The following is an 11280-nucleotide window of genomic DNA, read 5'->3' on the forward strand; positions in this document are numbered from 1 at the left end:
ATTTCGAAGCGATAGGAATGTTAAAAGAGCTTTTCAATTATTTAGGTCACACCTTTGCAGCTGCAATAAGAACAAGCTGTAATGCAAAAGAATTAAATACGAGTACGTGGGAAGGCTACAGCTGACTTTGCAACACGCTTAAATAATATTATTGATTGCTTGTAAACAGTTAACAGCCTTATATTACATTTGGCGGAAAACGACCTTATCCTTTCAGAAATTCAGATATTGAAAATCTGTTAACAGATTCTATCGAATGGTGCTCAAGATGGTCAAAATCGGCAGGAAAATCTAGTTCAAATTCCTTGTTTCAAAGTTTTCCATTAACTATACGAGCTATTCTTGCAACTTATAAAAAACTTGCAATCAATACGCAAAGGATTTGAACTTGCGACAGGATTGTGTAATCAGGATTCTTGTCGAACATTTTGTTTCTAAATTGAGACCACGCGGAGGTTTAATCCAAATCCAACCGCAAGAATGATCCGATTATCTATCAGACATACTTCCCACAGGATATATTCAGACTAGCGACAAGGGCAATGTCAATTACAGAAGGTGTAACCTCTTATTAAATCGACCAAGTCGACTTGTAAGACAATAGAAAAATGTCATGAATACGAGCAATGCGACTATAGAATTATTGATAACAGAAAGTGAATTGCTTGACGAGATGTTAGATATTCTTCTCGAATAATATAATATCGAACAAATTGATAATATAAATCCGAGTGATAGCAATTACGATGAAAATGCCATTGCAATTTTTTTGCCGGGATTGTGTGGCACGGCGAAGTATTGCTAAAAGTAACTGTGACGATTGCCGCAACGCAATGATGAAAACACCAATGGATGAACCTGCAGCAATGAAAAATATATAGAATTTCGTGAATATCCAAGATACAGATGAAGATGCTCCAACAGTAACAAAATTAGTACGACCAACAACTCTATACACAAATATTACTAAAACGCAAATTAATGGCGTTTAATTGTACATGGCAAAGCCATTGGTCATCCACACCGATGCTTGAAAAAATAGTGACGAATGTGTACATGCAACGAATCAAATTCATCCAGATTGGTTAGATAAAAATAACGAATGTTATGTAAATAACATAAAATGTATAAAATAACGAATCATCGGATGCAAGCATTAAAATACATGATTACTGTAAAACTATATTCCCGTACGAGATATAACAATCGTAACTGCCAAAGTAGCTAGTGCATCATACAAAAAAGGTTAAGAGATTTATAAATAAATAAAAGTATATATAAGAAAAGTAAAAAATAAAGGATACTAAATGTAAGAGCATCTTGAGCACTATTATATTAATACAAATAAGAAAAAAATGATAATAAAGAAAGAAAAACCACAAAGGGGTCGATAATAATATCATTATTAATAATTCATTAAAAAAAAAATATTTATAGAATTTTATATAAAATTTATTAATAAATTTATTATAAATTATTTTATACATTTATGTAGTAAATATTTTATTAAGGTATATTTATTTTTAGTATTAATTTATATTATTATTAATAGTAATTAATATTCATATAGTACATCTTAATATTATTTATATATATATAATAATACTATTAATATATTATTAATATAAGAGTTTTAACAAGGCTCTCTGCAATATAAATATAAATTTAGACGTATAAGACGGGCAACAGAGCCAACATCCGCGGATGACAATGCGTTATCCTAACGAAACTAAATAATTTTCCGTTAGAATTAAATACCGGTGCACAAGGCACCAAATTTTACTTGGACACGGCCAAGATTTTAAAATATGAAATAATCTCATATTTGAGATTTAATTTCATACCCCCTTTTAACCCCCCTACGGAAAATAAATAAATGAATGCAAGAGAAAAATATAGATCCGAAAATCGCTGAATCGGGAATCGAACCCGAGACCTTTCGCTTGCCGGGCGACTGCTCTTCCAGCTGAGCTATTCAGATCCTTTCGATTCTATACTTTTCTCTGTTATATATATTAATGTTGGTAAACAAACGCATTTTTAAGCCAGCGTGTATCAATATAAGAGTTTTAACAAGGCTCTGTAATATAAATATAAATTTAACGTATAAGACGGGCACAAGAAGCCAATCGCGGATGACAATGCGTTATCCTAACGAAACTAAATAATTTTCCGTTAGAATTAAATACCGGTGCACAAGGCACCAAATTTTACTTGGACACGGCCAAGATTTTAAAATATGAAATAATCTCATATTTGAGATTTAATTTCAATACCCCCTTTAACCCCCCTACGGAAAATAAATAAATGAATGCAAGAGAAAAATATAGATAGATTTATATTACAGAGCCTTGTTTAAAACTCTTATATTGATACACGCTGGCTTAAAAATGCGTTTGTTTACCAACATTAATATATATAACAGAGAAAAGTATAGAATCGAAAGGATCTGAATAGCTCAGCTGGAAGAGCAGTCGCCCGGCAAGCGAAAGGTCTCGGGTTCGATTCCCGATTCAGCGATTTTCGGATCTATATTTTTCTCTTGCATTCATTTATTTATTTCCGTAGGGGGGTTAAAGGGGGTATTGAAATTAAATCTCAAATATGAGATTATTTCATATTTTAAAATCTTGGCCGTGTCCAAGTAAAATTTGGTGCCTTGTGCACCGGTATTTAATTCTAACGGAAAATGATTTAGTTTCGTTAGGATAACGCATTGTCATCCGCGATTTGGCTCTTGTTGCCCGTCTTATACGTTAAATTTATATTTATATTACAGAGCCTTGTTAAAACTCTTATATTGATACACGCTGGCTAAAAATGCGTTTGTTTACCCAACATTAATATATATAACAGAGAAAAGTATAGAATCGAAAGGATCTGAATAGCTCAGCTGGAAGAGCAGTCGCCCGGCAAGCGAAAGGTCTCGGGTTCGATTCCCGATTCAGCGATTTGCGGATCTATATTTTTCTCTTGCATTCATTTATTTATTTTCCGTAGGGGGGTTAAAGGGGGTATTGAAATTAAATCTCAAATATGAGATTATTTCATATTTTAAAATCTTGGCCGTGTCCAAGTAAAATTTGGTTGCCTTGTGTACCGGTATTTAATTCTAACGGAAAATTATTTAGTTTCGTTAGGATAACGCATTGTCATCCGCGATTTGGCTCTTGTTGCCCGTCTTATACGTTAAATTAATATTTATTAATTTTAATATTTAAAAAAATTAATGCAAGGAATAGAAAAAACATAAAATAACGTGGAACGTAGTAAAAATTATCTAGAAAAAGAATCATTTTTTAATATGAGTATTTTCTATAAAATAATATAATTTCTTTATTTTGTAATTTTAAAAAAAATTTCTTCATTTTTTTATTGTTATATATCTTGCATAATTTTGTCATTGAAAAGAAATATTTATACTGTGTATCATGAAATTACATTCATTAAAATATGTTTGCAAATCATGTTACATTTAGTAATGAGTATTATTTTCCTGTAATGAGAAAAATAAGCATGAATTTTTCAATTTCTTAGAAGATTGCAATCACAGTTGAAACAAATTACATAAATCGTTAACTAGCAGGTTTAATCACGGACTAAATAAAATATTTTTATGCAATCATGCTAAGAAATTGTAAAATCATGTATTTTCTGATTACTAATGACATATAACACGAGATATATATAATAATAAAATTTTAAGAAAGTACAGTAACACGGTACAATAAATGAAATCTATCGTATATGTATTTGTTGGCATACGGTATTCTAATATAATCATAGAAGATACATATGAATACCGTTAATAATATAGTATACAGTAAGTGATTTTGACAAATCACTTACAATAATAAGACGCCTTAACAGAAATAGATAACAAAAGACATCAAAATATATAACTGATTCTTTTAGTTATAGAAAATCTATATTATATGTAGATTTCCCGTGATAAGACCTGTTAGTTTGAGCGATTTATGTAATTATTTCAACTGTGATTGCAATCTTTACGTCATGCATATCTAAATGCCAACTAAAATACATATACACATATGTACCTAAATCTTTAATTACAATATATTATTAATTTTTTTATACATACTGTTGGGATGTGAGCTTGGGTAGCGCAAGGATGGATCCAAGAAGAGAAAAATATAGTGTAGAGCTTAGACACGTTTTATTATAAGAAAAAAGATCGTACAGCCAGAAGGACTAGGCGGAAGAGAGCAAGCGCGTCGGAAGTTAGTACGACCGGGATCGATTTATCGATTAGGTCGATGTATACATCGACCCATGATTGGATGGTCGATAGGCGGTGTGTATAGAAGATGACAGTCTTGACCCGCGCGGTTCTATTTGTGTATATATTTATGTTTCAACACCCTCCCTGAATCGCAATCCTATTCGTTTCTATCATTGTTTACTTTAACTAGTCCTGTGCCTATACCTTTTAAACATTTTTCGTGATTTGAAATACATAAGCTTTTCGTGAGAATATCCGCGATCATTTCACTTGTCGGTATATATTGCACATCTATTTCGCCTTCTTCATAGATTTGCCTGACATAGTGGTAGCGTATGTCTATGGGTGCATTCGTTTATGCAGCGATTAGCGCATCCACTGCGCATCTACTGCGTCTATTATCTGCGAGTCACGTGACATCATTTACCGAACGATCACCTGCGTGAATTGACTGCTCAGATTGTAATTGGAGTGCGTAAGTAAAGAAATTTTAAATAAATATGAATTAACTCAGAAATAAATATTTTTTATTGGCTCTCAATATAAACAATATAAATATGATGGTTTCTAAATTGGCCTAAGAGCCATAGCACGAAAAATTACGAAAATTAATTATTCGGAACTGTATTTCTTGGTACGAGATTACTAAAGTTCCATATATTAATTAACCTCGAACTTACATATGGAGAAATAGGCGCGAAAAATATAGGTCCGAAAAGTCGCTGAAGCGGAAATCAAACCCGCGTCTTTCACTTTCCGGGCGACTGCTCTTACCACTAAGATTCAGACTTTTCGGATCTATATTTTTCGTGCCTATTTCTCCATATGTAAGTTCGAGGTTAATTAATATATGGAACTTTAGTAATCTCGTACCAAAAAGATACAGTTCCGAATAATTAATTTTCGTAATTTTTCGTGCTATGGCTCTTAGGCCGATTTAGAAACCATCATATTTATATTAAATATGAATTATTATTTGAATAAATATAATGAAATTTTTAAATAGATTGAAGGTTCTGACATATGACGTGTGCACATAACATTTTCAGACAGTGATGACAGTAGGATTGAAATGTTGCTGAATGTAGACTTCTCAGATTTTTCCAAACTAACTGGGGACGAAGTAACTTGATAGCTAGGAATGACTGTAACAGAATTGCATCTTTATACAAAAGCACATTTTTTTGAAACAGATTACTTTAAATTTATATTCTTGATAAAAATGCATTTTTAAGTTAATTGGATCGTAAATATAAATTAACAGATTTCATAATTTTATTGTATTACTTACCTTGCATTACTTTTAGTTTTGTAGGATCTATTTGGAGGAGTTGTTCTCCACCTTCTTTGTTCTGAACTTTTATAACATAACTTATAATTGAAATAATTTTCAGACAACGTTTCCAAGTTCAATTGGCTTAACAATGGAGAAGACTACATTCGTTTACGCAGTAGTCCGCAGTACTGCGAGCAGAGCATCCTGAGCAGGACCTCCGAGATGGCTGCGCAGATAGGCAGCAGCTCTGCTTAAACGAACAACAAACTGCGCTGCAGTCGGTTGCGCAGGTGGAGTAAACGAACGACATCTGCGGCATTCTGCGGCAGTCTCTGCATAAACGAATGCACCCTATGGGTCCGAAAAGTCTGAATAGCTTAGTGGTAAGAGCAGTCGCCCGGAAAGTGAAAGACGCGGGTTTGATTCCCGCTTCAGCGACTTTTCGGACCTATATTTTTCGCGCCTATTTCTCCATATGTAAGTTCGAGGTTAATTAATATATGGAACTTTAGTAATCTCGTACCAAGAAATACAGTTCCGAATAATTAATTTTCGTAATTTTTCGTGCTATGGCTCTTAGGCCAATTTAGAAACCATCATATTTATATTGTTTATATTGAGAGCCAATAAAAAATATTTATTTCTGAGTTAATTCATATTTATTTAAAATTTCTTTACTTACGCACTCCAATTACAATCTGAGCAGTCAATTCACGCAGGTGATCGTTCGGTAAATGATGTCACGTGACTCGCAGATAATAGACGCAGTAGATGCGCAGTGGATGCGCTAATCGCTGCATAAACGAATGCACCCTATGTGTTTTGATTTGGAGTGATGAACCGGGTTCTTCGTTAGCTTTCCGGCTCCTTGATTGTCGCAATAGATGGTTGTGGGTGATCCTTGATGTTCCCACAATCCAGTGTCTTGTAGAAATTTTCGGATATATTTTGCCTCTTTCGCAGCCTCCGATAGAGCTATGTATTCGGCTTCGGTAGTAGAGAGTGAGACAGTCTTTTGTTTTCTGGACTCCCAAGCTATTGCTGCACCTGCAAGTTTAAAGATGTAGATATATATATATTATTATATATATTATATATTATTATATATATTATATATTATATTATATATTAATTTTATATTATATATAATGTAATTTTTATATATTTCAGATTAAATAAAGCTGCAACTATAGAGCTAATAGAAGAATTAATACCTTTTATGCCAATTAAAAAGAGAAAGACAGCAATTCCATCACATTTACAAGTTGTTAATTTTTCAAATATTTTCCTTCATCTTTCCTATTTTATTAAAATGTTCTTATAATGTTTTCTACTTTATACATATAAACTGGACAGTCAATGCTCAACAAATACCAAATGCTTTATACTATATTTAGTTAAATTTTCTTAATTTTTATTGTTTTACGTAAAATCGTACTCATTGGTGCACGTAATTTTTATATTAAAGTGCGTAATTTTTATCAAGTAGAAAATGCTGTTTATTATATAATTTTTATGCAACGGGTGCGCGGAAAGTCGCCCTTTCCGCACATGATGGGATTTTAGAAAGGGCTCCCTTTACACGCACCGATCGCATAAAATATTGTGACCAACATATGTGCGGGTCGCAAATCGGCCGAGAGTGCGGATTGTCGCACTCGGCTTCGCCTCGTGCGCCAAACTTCCGCATTCTCGTCCGATTTCCGATTTCCCGCACTTGTTAGCCAATATACTATTATAATCTTAATTTTTATTATGTTTTAGATTTTTGCTACACTTAATTTCTTTGCATCAGGTTCTTATCAAAGAAGAACTGGACAAGATTATTTATCAAGCATGTGTCAGACTTCCATTTCTGTTGCTATTCATGCCACTGTAAATGCAATAAATACAGTTATGGGACGATGGATAAAATTTCCAATATCAAACAGAAGAAAACAAGAGATTAAAGAAGAGTAAGTACTTGAATCGCATATATAAAATTGAAGTTAATTTGTACAAAATATGCTCTGTAACATAACTCTACCTGAACTTATTATATAGATTTTTTGAGAAAACGGGATTTCCAGGAGTAATTGGAGCCATAGATGGAACTCAGGGTGCGATTACATGGACGCGCGGAAACGCGGAAACGCGGAAGAGAAAGTAACTAAACTTTACTAGAGTCCCGCATTTCCGCGCGTTCCATTCCGTCTGTTTTGATTGCCTTATATTACATGGAGCACATTTTGAGCGGAAAAGCGGAACGGGGAATTATAAAATATTAATATTTAACTATATTTATTGATTAAAATGCTTGTATTCAATAGATAAGTTGAAAAGATGAACATATTAAAAGGAATTACAATGAATTAAGTAAATATAAATTTATAAAATTAATACAAATGTCTATTTGTCACTATACCGTTCCGCTTTTCCGCTCAAAATGTGCTCCATGTAATATAAGGCAATCAAAACAGACGGAACGGAACGCGCGGAAATGCGGGACTCTAGTAAAGTTTAGTTACTTTCTCTTCCGCGTTTCCGCGTTTCCGCGTTTCCGCGCGTCCATGTAATCGCACCCTGACATGGAGCACATTTTGAGCGGAAAAGCGGAACGGGGAATTATAAAATATTAATATTTAACTATATTTATTGATTAAAATGCTTGTATTCAATAGATAAGTTGAAAAGATATGAACATATTAAAAGGAATTACAATGAATTAAGTAAATATAAATTTAAAAAATTAATACAAATGTCTATTTGTCACTATACCGTTCCGCTTTTCTGCTCAAAATGGGCTCCATGTAATATAAGGCAATCAAAACAGACGGAACGGAACGCGCGGAAATGCGGGACTCTAGTAAAGTTTAGTTACTTTCTCTTCCGCGTTTCCGCGTTTCCGCGTTTCCGCGCGTCCATGTAATCGCACCCTAATAGACAGATCGCCAAAGGCCTGCCTAAAGAAGAGACCGCCATCTTCGTGCGATAGACTTTGCCCCTTACCGACACACTTTGCCCCTGGTTCGAGTCCGTGCTAAATTTCGTAGACTTGAACCAAAAGACTTTGCCCCTGGTTCGAGTCCGTGCTAAATTTCGTAGACTCGACCAAAAGACTTTGCCCCTGGTGCAAGTCCAGGCTAAATTCGTTTGACATTACCAACAGACTTTGCCCCTGGTGCGAATCCAGGCTAATTGATCATGAGACCAATTTGAGAGATTTGGCCCCCGTTGTGTGTGTGTGTGTGTGTGAGAGAGAGAGAGAGAGAGAGAGAGAAAAAGAGAATATTTTACATATGCATATATATATATATAAAATTTATTAAATATAAAAAATATATTTTTTACACATAAAATGTTTTTTTATTGAAATAATCACGATTTTAAATGTGATTTAACACAGTGTTCAAAAATTTTTTAATTAAATTTTTTAATTAAATTTTATTAAAGAAAATTACTTGAAATTTTTTACATTAAGAATTTAAAGGCTCCTTATTCTCTTGTAGAAATTTATCACTACGCCAATTAATCACTTATTTCGAGTATTTAAAATACTATAATATACAGTAATTTAAGTATTCGAAATAAAAGTGATTAATTACTCGAAATAAGTGATAAATTGGCGTTACTAGTAATAAATTTCTATAAGGGTTGAAATAAAGTATAAGAGATAAATAGGCTATATGTGAGCCGTATGCGAAATGTGAGATGTAAGACGCATATTAAAATTTAATTTTTCGATATAACTTTCAAAAATGTACACGAGGTACAAAAAATTAGCTTGGACATTTGTAAGACTTAAAATTGGAATTAATTCTCAATTCTATTAATTAAAATTCGATATAACACACCTTACATCCGCGCACGGCTCACATATAGCCCATTTATTAGTGCAATTTTTAAGTTCCTTATTTTTCAAAGTTCACCTTTTTACGTTATCAAATATTTTTGGTACGTTTTCAAGAATTTTATATTTTTACTTACCGCAGTTTCTTGTCCAAATGTAAAATCTTTTATCGCAGTCTATAAAAAATTGAAACAATTTACAATTTTATGATATAATATTATTATTATTACAATTTCTATATATGCACATCTGTCAAATATCGTGATTTATTTCACATTATTATTATCTATTTTAATAAAAAAGAAAACAAAAACACTTGCAACAATCAAAAATAAACCGCCTGCCGCGAACGGAAAATGCCAAGAAAGCACGCAATTTCCGCGAATCTCGTAATTTTTTTGAAAAATCAACAATTTCAACGAAATTGTAAATTCTTCATATCATTGCACAAGTATAATTCACAATAATAATTTTCAGTAACTACGATAAAAAATCGTATACTGAAAACCGCAAACGAAAGTGCAATGGAAGTAAGAGTAAAGTCTGTGATAAAATTAATTGGCAATAGAAAATTAATAATTTTCAAATAGAAAAATTTTGAAATTACCGAGGATTTACAAATAATAAAGTAAAAATATTAAATAATTTATGTTTTCGAATTTTGCTCGCGGAGAGGATCTTTAAAACAAGATTTTTAGAAGAGAGGACCTTTAAAATATAAACAGGCAAAAACGTTGGAAAAATTAAAGCGCGCGTTTAAACAGATAAACGCAATGAAATAGATACGCAATTGTTTTTACTTATCGCTGTAAGCTCACAAGCTTCTGACGTGCTATCTATACACTTTTATATAATATATACAGGGTGTCCGGTAACTAACGGACCAATGATTAAGGGCGGATTCTCTGGCCAATTTGGAGACGATTTTTCCTTAGCAAAAATGTTGAGAAGTCAATAATTTTCGAGTTATAAGCGATTGAAAAAAATAGGTTTTTTGAAAACTAAACGTTTTGGAGTTAAAAGTCTAACATAATTACATTCTTCAGTTAATTTCAGGTAGAGTTTACTATAATAAAATTTTAATTTAAGGCTTAGTTATAAAGATACATAATGACAAAGATTGGAAAGTTGTAAAAAATGATGACCTTTTTCGACATTTTCGCTGAGGAAAAATCGTTCCCAAATTGACCAAAGAATCCATTTGTAATCAGTGGTCTGTTAGTTACCGGACACCCTGTATATTGGACACGAGTTTCGTTTGTTTCAGATTCTCGAGAGTTGAAGTAGGAACATACGAGTATCATATATTGTTTGTGACTTGCCGAATGAAAGCAAGACAGAGAGCGAACGAGATGATGAGCTTAATAGCTCATAATGTTATAAATAAATAAATAAAAAATTATAACCTGACCTACTAGTTATTGAATCTTTTTTTAATAAAATGTTTTATTATTATTATCATCTAAGTCTAAGTCGTTTAATTACTTTTTAGTTTTTTAATAATTAATTTAATTTATTTTAGTCATTTTTATATGAGAAAAATAATATCACGTATACGTTTTATAATGAATTAATATATTTCGGGAACCGAATTATATATTCTTAATAATATAAAAGTGTTCAAAAATTATATTTGACTTTTAATTTTAATTATTTTTTAGCAAAGAGTTCCGAAATCTCTTACACACATAATGGGGATTTTTTTCATCCATATAATTCGCAATTAAGTATATATGTTAATTATTAATTTTAATAAAATAAAAATTAAAATTAAAGGTCAAATATAATTTTTAAACACAAATATGTTAAAACTCTTATATATTAAATTAATTATAAAACGTATACCCATGATAGTATTTTTCTCGTACAAAAATAATTAGAGTAAATTAAATTAATCATAAAAGATTAAAAATTAATTAAAGAATTTAAACT

At 31.9% G+C, this 11280-nt stretch overlaps 2 long non-coding RNA genes across 2 annotated transcripts; one reads left to right on the forward strand and one right to left on the reverse strand.

Annotated features, from left to right (window-relative positions):
• Positions 1–4588: 4588 nt before the first annotated feature.
• LOC146719843 (uncharacterized) lies at positions 4589–10765 on the forward strand. Its single transcript, XR_014926332.1, has 3 exons — positions 4589–4718; positions 5638–5809; positions 10616–10765. It is a non-coding gene; the product is annotated as an uncharacterized LOC146719843 (long non-coding RNA).
• LOC146719844 (uncharacterized) lies at positions 5300–5873 on the reverse strand. The gene is made up of 2 exons (XR_014926333.1): positions 5535–5873; positions 5300–5388 (listed from the first exon to the last, which is right to left on the reverse strand). It is a non-coding gene; the product is annotated as an uncharacterized LOC146719844 (long non-coding RNA).
• Positions 10766–11280: the final 515 nt, after the last annotated feature.

Source organism: Nylanderia fulva, unplaced genomic scaffold, assembly GCF_048542155.1.
Source record: "Nylanderia fulva isolate GAGA-0341 unplaced genomic scaffold, ASM4854215v1 Scaffold838, whole genome shotgun sequence".
Lineage (NCBI taxonomy): Eukaryota > Metazoa > Arthropoda > Insecta > Hymenoptera > Formicidae > Nylanderia > Nylanderia fulva.